The sequence below is a fragment of the Marmota monax genome, unplaced genomic scaffold (assembly GCF_021218885.2).
Source record: "Marmota monax isolate L192 unplaced genomic scaffold, Marmota_monax_Labrador192_F-V1.1 WCK01_AAM20220418_F8-fsc00108, whole genome shotgun sequence".
NCBI classification, from domain to species: Eukaryota; Metazoa; Chordata; class Mammalia; order Rodentia; family Sciuridae; genus Marmota; species Marmota monax.
The window spans coordinates 4,400,365-4,416,277 of NW_026694593.1; the positions used below are offsets into that span (position 1 = coordinate 4,400,365).

Below are 15,913 nucleotides of genomic sequence, written 5' to 3' on the forward strand. Positions count from 1 at the left end.
GGCAGGTGAATTTAGGCTGAGTCATAGCAGGAGAAATTTCTGAGGCGGCAGGAAGAGAGGCCTTGAGCAACTGGAGGAACGGTGACAGATAAGGGAAATGGTACGTGCTCAGGGGCTGTGTCCTTCCTGGGGGACGTGATTTCCTGTATCCTTCAATAGCTGGACTGACTTCCACCATTTTACTCTCCACAATGGGAATTAAATTTCAACACAGGAAGCCCTGGGGGACACTCAAACCATACACAAACCATAGCACCAGCCTCGAACTCACCTTGCAGTGCCTCGCCTCTGCGCCTTCATGCACATCCTGGCTGATCTGAGAGCACTTTGACTCCTTCCCACTTGTTCCTATCTGTCCTATAAAGCACACTGGTGTCACCTCCTCAGGAAGCCTTCCATAACACCACCGTTACCCAGAGCTGATTCTATGCCCTCATTCTGCACTCCCACTGTGCTCAGCCCTTACCCCCACCTGGAAGACACTCGGTGTTGTCACCAGGTTTTTACTTATCTGCCCCCCTCAATCTGACTTTGAGCTGATGAACATGAACCTACTTAAATGCATTTTTGTATCAATGATATTTAATGTGGTGTCGAGAACATAGTAGCCGGAAAAAAAAAATCGTGTTGAATGAATGAATGTTAGATGATGCTATAAAATCAGACTTGAGACACACTGTGTGCATCCATCAGGGTCCCCACAGGAAACAGGTACACCGAATGGGTCATCGAAAAGTTTAATGAAGGGACTATTCACAAAGAAGTGGGCAGGGATAAGATCAAGAGGTGGCAAAGCACCAAGACCAGCAAAATTAGGAAGTGTTCCCACCTCTAGGCCAGGCCGGACCAGGTAGGGGAGTGGTCGTGGAACCCATGGAGAGCCACAGCCCAGCCAGAAGGGCCTCTCACAGGTGCTGAGGCCATGGTGTAGAAACATAGCCCCCGTGAGCCACACCCTGGCAGGGGGGAGCAGGGGAGCAAAGCCTGTGCCCATCTCCTGGTGTCCTGCGGATGCCTCTCCTGGTCACACAGCTGGAAGGCTGAGCAAGACAGAGAAGTGTGAAAAGTGGCTGCAGGACATTGCAGAGGGGCGGGATGGGCGTTTCCCTACCACACAGTGCTCCCGGGACAGGCAGAGAATAAGGCATCAACACAAATTCAGGGAGACCTTTTAATTTATTATCTTAATTTATTGAAAAACTTTATTATGTATTTAAATGTGGGTATACACACAGAACATAGAAATTTAACATTCATCCACCTCTATGTGTCTAGTTCAGTGCATTAAGTCTATTCACATTGTTGTGTGAACTCGACGACGGTAGACCTCCATGATTTTCTCATCTTTCCAAGCTGAAACTCTGTACCCATCAAGCAATAACTTCCCATTCTTTCCTCCCCTGTCCCTTTGTAAGAGCCATTCTACCTGCTCTCTTTATCCAGGTGGGATCCTACAGTACTGGTCCTTTGGTGTCAGGCCTCTTAGCCTCATGTCTTCCAGATTCCTTCATGTTGGAGCATGTGGGAGGATCTGATTTTTTAAAGAAAATATTATATTCCATTGTGCCTTGATCTGTGTTGTATAATAGGATACTACAGGCTAATTTGTAAATTAATTTATAAATTACACAAGTTTATTTTTTCACAGTTCTGGAGGCTGGGAAGTCCAAGATTTAGGTGCCAGCAGGGTCAGTATATGGTAAAGACCCAGTCTCCTCCGCTTCCAAAATGGTGCCTTGAATGTCTGCGTTCACTGGAGGGAGAAACACTATTGTTCCTCACACGGAAGAAGAGTAGAAGACAGTGAGCCACTCTCACAGCCGTTTCCACAGCAGCATTAATCCATTCATGAGACAAGTCTTCATGACCTAAACACTTTCCGTTAGGCCCAATCCCCGATTATTGCATTGGGGATTAAATTTTAACCTATGAATTTCAGAGGGGATGCAAACATTCAAACCAAAGCATATTATATGTATATACCACATTTTCATCCACCCATCTATCCATGAACTTTTGGATTTTTGCTTCCACCTGTAGGTTATTGTGAATGATGCTACTATAAACAGGTATGTGAATATCTGCTCAAGTCCCTGCTTTCAATTCTTTAGGGTACATACCCAGAACTGGAACTGCTGATCATATATAATTCTATTTTTGATTTTTTGAGGAACTTCCATGCCATTTTCCCACAGTGCCTACACCATTTTACATTCCCCTGCAATGCACAAGGGTTCCAGATTCTCTACCTTCTCATCAACACTTGCCATTCTCTGTTTTTAAAATAATGGTCATCATAATCTGTGTGCAGTGGATCTCACTGTGGTATTGATTTGCACTTCTCTAATGATTAGTGATGTTGAGCATCTTTTCATGCACCTCTTGGCCATTTGCATACCTTCTTTTGGAAAATATCTATTGGAGTCCTGTGTCCATTTTATTTTTTGTGCATGCTAGGCAAGTGCTCTTCCACTGAGCTACACCTCCAGCCCCACTTTTTGAATCAAGTTCTCTTTCTGGTTTTGTTTTTGTGTTTGTGGTTTTGTTGAGTTTTGTTGTACTCCAGATGTAAGCCCCTTATCAAATAAATAATTTGCAAATATTTTCTCCCACACAGTGGGATGCCTTTCACTCTATTGGTAATGTCCTTTGATGCACAGAAGTTTTTAATTTTTGTCTTGTATTTGTTTTTGTATTTTTGTAGTACTGGAGATTGAACCCAGGGCCCTGCACATGCTAGGCAAGTACTCTACCACTGAGCTACATCCCAATCCCAAGTCTTTTTTTTTTTTTTTTTTTTTAAGACAAGTTGCTAAACTTCTTAGGCTGCCCAGTTTCTGGTCCTCCTGCTTCACCCTCCTAAGTAGCTGGGATTGCAGCCATGTACCACCATACCCAGCCAAAGTTTTTAATTTTGATGAAGTTCAGTGTATTTATTTTTTCTTTTGTTGTTTGTGCTTTTGGTGTCAGTCATATCTGAGAAATGACTGCTAAATCCAGTATGTAGTGTGGGGGCTGTCATGCTGAATGACTAGCATTTTCGTTCCTGTGATTGGAAGAGGCTCTGTGGGTCACTTCCGTAGTGACCTGGACGCTGCTGCATCCTCCTCGAAGTAGCACAAAGTGTCTTCAGACATAGGCGTGCCTTCCTGCAGCCCCAGGGATCGAATTACTCTCACCTGTTCCTTTGTGATATTACCCCCTTGCCCTGTTTGGGATAGAATGTTCCATGGAAATGCCCTTTGTGTGTCCCCTTCTCTTACTCTGTCTTTGGGTGTGGCCTTCCTAGATGTCAGTCAACCTGCTGACAGTGGACATCAGGAAGCGAGACTCAGCCCCCTGAAACCTGACCCCCTGCCTCATTTGAATAGCCTCTCCTCAATAAAAGGGGTCAGGGGGCTGAGGTTGTGGCTTAGTGGTAAGAGCACTTGCCTAGCATGTGAGAGGCACTGAGTTCAATCCTCAGCACCACATAAAAACAAATAAATAAAGGTATTAGGTTCATCTACAACTAAAAAAAGTTTAAAAAAAATAAACGGGATCAGCACGTGCTCGCGCTCTCTCTTTCCGTGGACCCTTAAGGTCAGAGGAGCCGTCACAGCAACCCCAAAGAAAAAGGTATCTCTGTCCTTTGTGTGGTTATTTCTTGCAGCCCAGTTCCCCTGAAGTCACCCTGAGTGTTTTAGTCCCGAGGAACATAACAGTATAATTTGCTTTTTAAGAAAAATATCAAACATCTGTCCTTTTTGATGAAGATTTGGGCTATGATGGTAGAACTTCTACAAAGATTCTACCAAGATTGAGAGTAGAACAGATACAAAAAGCCTTTTTCTACTACAAATAATGCTGGATAAAATAGAACCCTCCCTACCCTCCACCCCCCATCCCCACCAACAGGGAGATGGGTAGACTAGAGGAAAGAGACCAGGAGGAGAAAGAAGGGCAGGGAGGGGGAAATACCGGAGAATGACATTGGCCAAACGGTGCTGTTTGTCATGGGCCTGCGGGAATACGTAACAGTGAACCCCACCACTGGGTATAATTACAAAGGACTAATAAAAACCGTGGGGGAAAATTGATGCACCAAAACACAAAACAAAAAAATAGCATTCCCCCGCATCCCCCGCATCCCCCGCATCCCCTGCCAATTAAAAGCAACTAAAAGGCAGAAAAAGAAATGTCCTAGTGCCTGAAATAAAAAACGCAGCTGTAGCTGTGACAGTGCCCTTGTGGAGGCCGTGTGGCCCTGGGCTGTGGTGGACAGCAGGACCCAGGCTCTCCGCTAAGGAGACAGCTCACCGACTACACCGGAAGACCCAGTCTGTCATCCAAGGACTACGCTCTGAATGAGCCCTGGAGGGAAACAAAGTCCTCCAAGGGAAATCACCTCTGTGCCCATGCTTCTGGGAAGCAAGGGTTCAAACACATACTACCCCCTGGCCCAGGACCCCCAGGCTAGGAAACTAACTGAAAGCTATTCCAAAGCACCAAGCACCCTGCACAAATGCAAAGACCCCGCATGGAAGATAGGGAATATCTGGCCCTTTGGAAGATAGGGAATAAATCCCTTTAACATAGGATCCAGGCCAACATCACACTGCATAAGCAATGAATGATCCACACATGCGACAAGAGACTCTACACCCACATAACAAGAGAGAGCAATCGGGAAGGAATTTAGTGTGAGTACGTTTAAAAGTTCAAATAAATAAAGCATGAAATTGAATGCATAAAACAAGAACAAGAACCAGATTCCATAAATAAAACACACAGCCGTGCAAATACATCAAGGATCCTGAAGCAGGGTGTTCCACTACCAATCTGTGGCTGAGCTCCAGAGAAAATAGGGGAGAAACTCCCCTTGTCTCACTGCACCTAGGGGAGACCTCGGTGACTCACCACACCCACCTCACAATGACCCTATTGTACTGCCCTGGGACCTGATGAGAGATGTCATGGGAATTCAGACAGAAACGAGAGGGCCACACCTGTGCAGCAACTGCCATAATTCATGCCTTGTTTCTGGCTCTCCCTAATCTCCTAAATCTCCCGCAGGCACCTGGATGGCCCAAGTCAAGATGAAGACTGGGGGGAGGCAAGTCTGCACTGGCTGGGAACTGGGCTGTGAGTGGCTCCCACAGCCAGTAAAAACAGGCAGCCAACGCAGAGAGGAGCCGCGGTTCCTTGGTCCACCTCCTCAGCTGAGCACACGACCTTACCTTCCTGGGGGTGGCTGAGCGTCATCACTGTCATTATTTATGATCTGTGATGGTATCACGGCTCCAGTAGGAATGCAAAACAAAGTCAGGAACTCAGGAGCATTGCAAATCCTGGGCACAGACAGACGGACTTCTAGCAGAGAAAGAAACCCAAATGTGAAAGTTGAGAAGGGGATAAATTAACACCAAGCAGGCAACAGAGGTTGCTTCATCAACGCCGCCTCAGCCTCCCACTTCCTCCCTCCTGTACTAAGCTTTTTCTCCATGCTGAAATCATTTTCCCGGGGGTCAAACAGGTCCTTACTTGATCACCTGGCCAATAGCTCTCCTTGATTCGCAGAATGGGCGGACACTGCTGATGGCCCCACGGCCCTGAAATCACCTCCTCCGTCCTGGATTCCTACAACAACACATAGTCTTCTTCCTCATGCCCTAGATAACCTGCATTGGCCTCACACCTGCCACCCACCAGTTATGTGACCTTAAGACCTTTGAGTCTCCCTCTTTAGCTAGAAAATGGAGATAGACTAGACACAAATGGTTATGTTTTATTTCCTGTCCCTTTTTTATCATGGAAAATTTGTACCAAATCGACAGTCTGATGTGGCTCCTGGGTACTAAGTGTCGTGCCCCTACCATAGGTATTAGTAGAAGTTAATGATGGTCGTGGCTCATGACAAGGAGCACTAGGCATGCGCACACACCGTCAAGGAGCTGTTACGCACATTATCTCATTTAACTCCTCTTAACAGTCGATAATAAAAGCTCATTTTACAGATGGGGAAAGAGAGGCCTTGAGAGGCTGGGCACCTCCCCAGGTCTCAGGGTGAATAAGGAGCAGACAAGACAGCGTCGGCCTGACTCCATAGCTCCATCTTGACTGCTCAGACATTCGTCACCGTTCGCCCGTCGATGTGGCCCAATCTCACATATTCTGCAAAATCGACTTTATGTCTTCCAGGAGGCCTCCCTACCCTCTGGTCAGCAGGGCTCTCCCTCTCCTCTGAACTCCTTCCTGCAGCCTGGAAGCACCACAGAGCTCCCGGCTCACATTTTCGTTCCTTTCTGCTGCAGATTTGGATGCTGCACTTGCACCAAGCTCCCAGGAGATGTCGCTGCTGATGCTGATCCGCGGACACCCGTGTAAGTAGCCAGGATCTGATCTAGTACACACACGGACCTCCTCCAAACGTGTTCACCAAGTTACAGACAATGACCATCTCTGGAGGTTCCTTTTATTTTTTCTTTTTGTTTCTGTACTTTCCATTTTTCCCTCAATGGCTACTTTTTTTTTTTTTTTTTGGTACTGGGGATGGAATCCAAGGGCACTTTACCACTGAGTTACATCCCCAGCCCTTTTAATTTCTGAGACAGGACCTCACTAAGTTACTGAAGCTGTCCTCAAACTTGCCATCCTCCTGCCTCTGCCTCCAGAGTCACTGAGATTACGGCCCGCACCACCACACCCAGTTTACCCATTACTTTTATAAAACGTATGTAAAAGTTAAACCATTAGTGGATCCTCACGTTATTCAAATGAGGCTCAAATGTCCTCACTCAGCATCTGAGGCTCTTTGTGATCTGGCCCTTTGTAGTCTCTATGTCCTGACCTCCTGCAACTCTGAACACCGGCAACCCCCTGCCCAAATCTACAACTGTCTGTATTTCTCCAGCTGCCTCTCCCCTCGCCCTTCATTACCCCACCTTCCTCACCTGCCTAACTCATACTATCCTTCAAGATTACCTGCATGCCCTCCTCGTCCAGGAAGCCTCCCCTGACTACTTTATCTGGTTCAGATATCTCTGTGCTCAGCTCTGCACTACAGCCACAACCAGAGTCTCCTTGGGTCAAGTTGACGGGCAGCTCTCTCATAACAGGAACCTTTTCTGTCATTAATAGACCCCGACAATGCTCATGGCCAATGCATCTACCACCACCCTTTAAAGATGAGAAGTTTGGGCTGGGGATGTGGCTCAAGTGGTAGAGCGCTCGCCTGGCATGCGTGAGTCACTGGGTTCGATCCTCAGCACCAAGTAAAAAAATAAAATAAAGATGTTGTGTCCACCTAAAACTAAAAAATTAATTTAAAAAAAAAAAGCTGAGAAGTTTGAACGTCCTTTAAAACATGCAGGACTCTTACCCGTGTACTTGCTGGAATAGGCCAGAGATTCGAAGGCATTTTCAAAGATGAGAGACAGAAAGAAACTGAGTATGCTCAATTGAGATGGTGTACGGGGTCAGTCTACTCTTCCCCTCAGATGCCCCAGTAGGATCCTTAAGCATAGGGCATGCACATTCCAAGTCAGGCCCACTCTCCTCCTTGAGGACCACGGATTTCCACTTCCTGTCAGCATCCACTGGGAGCACACAGCACCAAGACAAGTCTCTGTCCCCAAGAAATCTACAGGCATTAAGGGAGACAAACAGGTCATAGGGTGATCTCTCTGCTCTGTGATGAGGCCAAGAGACGCTAAGGGAGCCCACAGAAGCACCGTCCAATCCCCGTAGAGAGGAGGTCAGGGAGCTTCATGGTGGAAATGACCTCTGGCCAGACTCGAGGTTGTCTGGTTTGGCTCTCAATGAGTCCTCAGCCATAGATCTACCGTGGCTCCCTTGGTTGCCTTCCCTCACAGCCTGTCTCCTCAGCAGGAGTGTGAATTCCTCAAGTGCAAGGCCTGGGTCACTTTGGTCTGTGCATTCCCCACAGCACCCTGTCAGCAGCTGCACCCAACTCCCAAGCCTACAGCTCTCCACAGACAGCGGAGCTCTGCATCCTGCGAATCCCAGCCCGGCCATGCAGGGTGCAGGGAGCCATCAGATGCCCCAAGGAAGCAGCTCTCCACAGAGTGAAAACTGGGAGAACCAATCTACAGTCCCCCTGGCAGGCCACGGTGCCAGGGGCGAGACCAGCAAATTGAGACCAAGAGTACCTTCCTTCCCAGCCCAGTGCCTCCCCACTGCATCTCCAGGTGCCTAGTCTGGAAACTTCCAGATGGTGCCTTCCCTCCTCTCCCTCAGGCCTGAATCTCAGCTGTGTTAGCCCTACAGATCCTTCCTGCAGTTTCTCTCCCTCCCATCCCTCCTGTCCACTCTCACCACCACCATGTCTGGGTCAGGGCTTCATCACCTCCTGCTTCACCTCCGTCTCTCCCAGCCCTCATCTTCTCCCAACTTCACCCCCAGGGCATCACCCCCAGAGCTCTCACCCAACTCCACAGTCAGCCCCACTTGTGCTCTAATGGGGTCTACCCAACCTTCAGAACTCACTTCAAACCCGACATCCTCTGACGGTACTCTTCAGGACAACTGCCGGAAAAGAGCCTGCCGTTCTGAATGCATACTGTCACACCACGCACCCTCACGCAACCCCGGCCACCCACACTGCCACCCATCAGAGTGACTTGTGAGCATTCCTCGCGTTCCTGCCCAGGTGGTGGCTATGTTCCGAAGCAGCTTCCACCGTTGTTGCTCCGCCCAAGGAAAGATGGGGGTGGTGGCCAGAGGGGAGACGGCTTATCTGGGTTCAGTAGGGTCGTATGTATGTTCACCCTTAGGAAGTGACTGAACCCCACTGACTTCATTCCCCATCCAAAACCAGAATTAGCATCCGTCTTACAGGACTTTGGCCAGACTTAGAGAATAAACAGTATAACACATTATAATAATATTGTATTATATGATATATGCTATATATAATATATGAAAATTTATATTGGGGCTGGGATGTGGCTCAAGCTGTATTGCGCTCGCCTGGCGTGCGTGCGGCCTGGGTTCGATCCTCAGCACCACATACAAACAAAGATGTTGTGTCCGCCGAAAACTAATAAATAAGTATTAAAAAATTTAAACAAAAAAAAAAAGAAAAAGAAAATTTATATTGCAATATAATAAACCACAATAAAATATTACTATACCATAACACTAATCAATATAAAATATTTTGGGGGGGTGCTAGGGATTGAACCCAGGGCCTTAGATATGCTAAACATGTGCTGTACCACTAAACTACACCCCTGACCCTAAACAACATCTTGAGATGATTATAAAAAACAGAATTTTGTGAACTATAAAATTATTAAGTAAATTGTTAGTAGGCTAGTCATGAAGAACATTTTTGTCCTAATGTGATATGACCAATATAGACTTCAAAAATGTCCCACTGATTACCAGCAAGCACATCCTCCAATAGCCTGGCACTTTGGCTTTCAGAATATGTGGGACAGGTGCAGGGATAAGGAAAATCATAATAATGCTCAAAACTGGAAAGCACTATGGAGATTCCTTGGAACTGGGAATGGAACCACCATTTGACCCAGCTATCCCACTCCCTGGTCTATACCCAAAGGACTTAAAAACAGCACGCTACAGGGACACAGCCACATTAATGTTTATAACAGCACAATTCACAATAGCTAAACTGTGGAACCAACCTAGATGCCCCTCAGTAGATTAATAGATTAAAAAACTGTGGCATATATACACAATGGAATATTATTCAGCAATAAAAGAGAATAAAATCATGGTGTTTGCAGGTAAATGGATGTCTTTGGAGAAAATAATGCTAAGTGAAGTTACCCAATCCCAAAAAACAAATGCCAAATGTTTTCTCTGATATAAGGTGACTGACCCATAATGGGGTAGGGAGGAGGGGACCATGGGAGGAATAGACTAACTCTAGATAGGGCAGAGGGGTGGGAAGGGAAGGGGGGGGCAAGGGGTTAGCAATGATGGTGGAATATAATGGTCATCATTATCCAAGCATATGTATGAAGACATGAATTGGTGTGAACATACTTTATATACAAACATAGATATGAAAAATTGTGCTGTATATGTGTAATAAGAATTGTAATGCATTCCGCTGTCGTGTATTTTAAAAATAAAATCAATTAAATATTTAAAATAATAATAATAATGCTCAAAACTGCCTAAATGAATCTACTTAAATTCATTTAAAAGCTGACTGACAGTCAGGTATGGTGGCACAATAAAATATTACTATGATATTTTATTATTATATAAAATCCCAGCTACTCAGGAAGCTAAAGCAGGAGGATCACAAGTTCAAGACTGGCCTTGGCAATTTAGCAAGATCCTGTCTCAAAAAATAAAAATACAAGGGGTTGAGGATATAGCATGGCATTGGAGTAGCCCTGGGTTCAAAAATAAAATAAAATGAAAATTGGGATTCTATGCCCAAAGTGAGGTTCTGATCCACCTAGCACCAAACTGTTCGACCTCACCTCTCCATTTCCCCCTTTCTTTTCTATTGCCGTTTGTTTTTAGCATCTTGCACACTGAGCACGACTTTCCTTACTTATCCTGAGAAATGCTTGCCAAGACGTGAGTAAACGGGGCAGGGCCACCCACATCCCAGCTCCGTCTCTAGCCCACGGGGGAATCTTCGCAGCCTGCATTCTATCGTCTGGATTCCAGACACACAGCTCCCGGCCCCTTTTCTGCTGGGCCACTCAGGAGAAAGCAACTCCACTGCAGAGCCTCTCTGTGGCCACCAGAGGGTCCCACAGCATTAACCAGAAAGCAAGGACACACCCTTTCTCAGTACAAGTATCTGATCTTCAATGTTTCCCAGGGCACTCAGCTTCTGACTGCCCAGGCCCCCAGGCTAGCTGCTAGCGAACTTTGCTGAGGTGACAGTTCACAGCGGGTTGAGTCACTGGGGCCCCACAGAGTCAAATTTCTGTGTTTCTGAGCCCTCCCCAGGCACATTCCAATATCACCAATGAACAAAGAGCGTCTGTGACTTAAGTAACTGTTTCCCTTTGTACAGCCCCAATATTTCTGCCTAGGGCACTATTTGCAAACCCTGAAGTTCTAATGGAGAGAAGGCAGATGCCGGTACAGACTGGCAGTTGGCAATCCCTCATCACTTCTTGCAGTTCTCCCCTCTACTAGGGTTCAGAAAAGCAAGTGTTCCACTAGAAAATGCTCAATGGGAAAGGGAGTTAAATTCCATCTTTTCTCTGTCATCCACTCCAACCCATGATACCATGACATAAACAGACCCAAAACATAACTGCTTTTCACTATTTATTTTATTAATAGGCTAGCATATTCAGAAAAACATTTTTTGAACAACAAAAAGACCTCAAAAGATTATTTTTAAATACCTAAAAGTGGGGACTGAGGATACAGCTCAGTTGGTAGAGTGCCTCATATGCCCAAGGCCCTGGGTTCAATCCCTGGCACCATGAAAATAAATAAATAATAAAAGTTACAGTTGGGCTCTTCTTTTATAACTGCATATAGATCACCCCATATAATTAAATTATAACCTATCCCAGGATAGAAACTTGAAGCCCATAGCCAGGCAAGATGGCATACATACCTGTAATCCCAGCGCACTCAGGCTGAGGCAGGAGGATCATAAGTTCAAGGCCAGCCTCAGCAACTTAGTAAAACCTAGTCTCAAAAAATAAAAAGGGCCAATATGGAAAGTAGTATGGAGATTCTTTGGAAAATTGGGAATGGAAACACCATTTGACCCAGCTATCCCTCTCCTCAGTCTATACCCAAATGACTTAGAAACAGCATACTACAGGGACACAGCTACATCAATGTTTATAGCAGCACATTCACAATAGCTAAACTGTGAAACCAACCTAGATGCCCTTCAGTAGACGAATGGATTAAAAAAAAAAACTGTAGTGTATATGTACAATGAAATATTACTCAGCATTAAAAGAGAATAAAATCACGGCATTTGCAGGTAAATGGATGGAGTTGGAGAATATCATGCTAAGTGAAGTAAGCCAATCCCAAAAAACCAAATGCTGAATGTTTTCTCTGATATAGGAGGTTGATTCATAATGAGGATGGGGGGGGAGCATAACTCAGACCTTTGTTTTATACATCACAATTCAACAGAACTTAAATTTTTAGTTGTCTCTTATTATTATTTGCATTTTATGTCTCTCCCAACATCTAGAAGAACTCTAGATAGGGCAAAGGGGAGGGAGGGGAAGGAAGGGGGCACGGGGGTAGGAAAGGCAGTGGAATGAGATGGGCATCATTACCCTAAGTACATGTATGAAGACACTAATGGTGTGACTCTACATTGTGTACAACCAGAGATATGAAAAATTGTGCTGTGTATGTGTAATGTGAATTGAAATGCATTCTGCTGTCACATATAACAAATTAGAATAAATTTTTTAAAATACTATAAAAAAGCAAGTTGATAGATACATAAATCTTTCTTAACAAAAAATAATAATAAGATAAATAAAAAGGGCTGGGGGTACAGCTTAGTGTAGTGGTAGAGCAGCCCTGGGTTCAATCCCCAGTACCAGAAGGGGCGCGGGGGGGGGGGGGGGGAACAGCAGCGACTTGTGACCATGGCACAAAGCAATCATGCAGAAGAACCAGGATTCAGCCCAGGTCTGTCTGGCTCCCCCACCCCCCACTTGTTAATAATAACTATAGTTAGCATGAGTGGAGTACTTCCTACGCACCAGGCACTCGGTTAAGTACTTACGTGCATTTTCTCATTTATAATCATAACATCTCTATGCAACAGGTGCTACTATCAAGTCCATTTTCCAGAGAAGAAAACTGAGGTTTGCAAAGGTTAAGTGACACCCAGGATCACATAGCAGAGAAAATAGGATCCACTCCCAAGCCTGTCTGAAAGTCCAGAGCTGCCCTTTAGCCGCGTGTTATTCAGTTTTGTTTTTCTGTTGCCAGAAGTCTTGAGCAGATTCCTGCAAATGCTGTCTTCCAGTGTCATCTCATGTCACCACCCGCCTTGCTCAGTGTGCCTCAGATACGCTGCGGTTTTTCAGTTCTGCTCTCTGACCCAGAGCCAGCCCATCTCTGAGCCTTTGCAAGTCCCTTTCCCTGCACCCTAAACTCGGTCCCCGTCCTCCCTTCTGGGCAGCCTAGCTCCTTCTTCCTCTGAGTTTTAATCTCCTGGCTCAGGGCAGCTCCCCTGACTTTCCGCCTAAAAGGGGTCCCTTCCATTCTTCTCTCACTCACATCCTTGTCTTTCCCATCACAACTCAACAGAACTTGAATTTTCAGTTATTATTTGCATTTTGTGTCTCTCCCAATACACGCAGGACTCAGAGGACAGAAGCTCACGTGTTCCGGTCATGGACAAATCCAGAATACCCAACATGCTGGGAGCGAGCAGGTGCTCAGTAGACATTTGAAGGATTATGATCAGTAGAACTTTCAGGTTCGATGGTTTCCAACCCCAAGTTAAGAGATCTTCTGTGCTTTGGGGTGGGGGGGGGGGAAGCTACAATCTTTCAACTTCCACTGCTGCTAGAGAGCAGGGGACTGCCAGGGCAGCCACAACTGATCCTCCAGAGGGAAGTCCTTCAAAGGCGTTTACCCACAAATCACACCAAGCCCAGCCCTGCTTCCCCCACAGCTGTGCTCTGCAGAGGGGGAGTCACACAGAGGAAGCGGAAGTCTTCTGGCTGTCCACAGCCTGCTGCCTGCTGGGGCCCAGCTGGGTGCTCTCCTGTTCATCAGATGGCTCAGTCTTTGCCATCACTCCAGAAGGTGAGTCTGCCCCATGTTACCCCTAAGGAGACTCCAGTTCACAGGGGGAAGGGGTTTGCCCGGAGCCCAGGTGAGTGGGAGAGCCACTCACGCCCTGTTTAGCATTTTTCAGTGATTCCTCATTAGCCTGGAAACAGGCTGCAGGGCTGGGGATGTGGCTCAGGGGTTCAGTGCTTGCCCAGCGTGGGCAAGGCCCTGGGATTGATCTCCAGAACTGCAAAAAATAAGTCGAAACAAGGTCCAACCTCCTCAGCGGGCGCCAGGGACCGCACTCCCCATGAGGACTCATGCCAGCCAAGGTTCTAAGGGGTTCGCACTCTCCACGCAGAACTGGGGGCGATTCCTGGAGTAGATGCACTAATTCACGATTCCATGCTAGAACTCATGCTTTTCTCTCCCGTCCGCCCCCACAGAATGTGATTCTTTTCTACCAGTCCTTTAAGATCCCCATAAACAAATAAACCAATTTAAAAAAGTCCAATAGTAAGAACATATCTGAACAACCAGACAAGTGGACAAAGATTTTTATTCCAGGTAGTCTTTTCATATACGATTATTTATAATAGTTTAAAAAAAAATAGAAACAACTGCAGGGCGCAGTGGTGAGTATCTGTAATCCCAGCAGCTTGGGAGGCTGAGGCAGGAGGATCACAAGTTCAAAGCCAGCCTCAGCAACTTAGAGAGACCCTGTCTCTAAATAAAATACAAGAAAGGCCTGGGGGTATGGCTCAGTGGGTTAAGTGCCTCTGGGTTCAATCTCCAGTACAAAAAAAAAAAAAAATTAGAAACAACCTAAATGTTAAAAAAATATGGAAAAATGTTTAACCAATTAAAATATTTCCCTATTTTATACTACTATACTAGAGTATACTCATATAGTCACACTTGTGTGAGTGTTTTGTTTTGTTTCTTTTTCTTTTTTAATATTTATTTTTTAGTTGTAGTTGGACACAATACCTTTATTTGATTGATTGATTTTTATGTGGTGCTGAGGATCGAACCCAGGGCCTTGCACGTGATAAGTGAGTGCTCTATGGCTGAGCCACAACCCCAGCCCTTGTTTTGGTTTCTGATAGCTTGTTTTCCTTTCTTTTTAGGCTTGCCAGCAATCAGTCTTGACCAGATCACTGTAAATCAGTGATTCTCGATGAAGGGAGTGAAGGACTGCCGTGACTCTTCACTGAAACACCACAATGGACGGATAAAGTTTCTATAATATGATTCATGCTCACACAGTGCCTGGGCAGACTAGATGTTGAGTGAGGTTTCTGTGTGATGCAAGGTGCAACCTGGTACCTAGGAAGAAACTAGGCATTAGCCAGGCCCTAGAAGCACATTGTCCCAGGAGAGTCTAGGAGAGAGTGGTCAGGGCAGTGACACTATGCTAATGTGATCGGTACCACAGTGCAATTATTATTATATATGCAAATTAATCCTTCCAAATATGCTGCCAAATATACTAGTATTCAATGCCATTCTGTTGGGGTTATGTCATAGCAAATGCGCCCCCAAATTCCGGGGTTCTGTCTCACCCATGTAACTCATCCAGTGAGGGTGTTCCTGCTCAGCAACTTGGCTTTCCTCCATACAGTGATTCTAGAACCCAGTCTCCTTCTAACTGTGGCTCTTCCATCCCTGGAGCCTCAGAAAGAATATGAAAGAAGAGAAAGAATATGAAAAGATCAGCTCTTGCTGCCTGGGCCTGCAAGTGACCGAGGTCACTTCCAGTCCCCTTCTGTCAGTGGTTACATGGCTCCAGATGGGTGCAGCAGGTGCTCGGAACATAACCCCTGGCTGAGCAGCCACTTCCCAACAACAACTCTATCCCGTGGAAGGAGGAACACACGTGCCTGGTGACCCACCCACCCTCTGTGCTGCAACCTACAAACCCAATACAGTCGAGAGCCACTGGGATTTTGTTGCTGTGTCTCATTAAAAAGTAGGAAAATTCCCAATTCTGGGTATTGTGCCAGTGGAACAATTTCTCCTGCTCCCAGCATTTTGCAGATTGGAAAGTATCTCAGGCCTGGGGGGCACTTGGACATGGCTTCCACTTCATTCCAGGAACCAGGCTAGATGGGCCCTCGGTTCCCATTCCTCCAGCGCCATGTAGCCTGCTCCTCTCTGCACTCTGCACATGTTCCCTTCCCCACCTGCTATG

General features: G+C 46.1%; 1 long non-coding RNA gene across 1 annotated transcript; it reads left to right on the forward strand.

Annotated features, from left to right (window-relative positions):
• Positions 1-13,594: 13,594 nt before the first annotated feature.
• On the forward strand, positions 13,595-15,707 carry LOC124077525 (uncharacterized). Its single transcript, XR_006846630.2, has 2 exons — positions 13,595-13,752; positions 14,850-15,707. It is a non-coding gene; the product is annotated as an uncharacterized LOC124077525 (long non-coding RNA).
• The last annotated feature ends 206 nt before the right edge of the window (positions 15,708-15,913 follow it).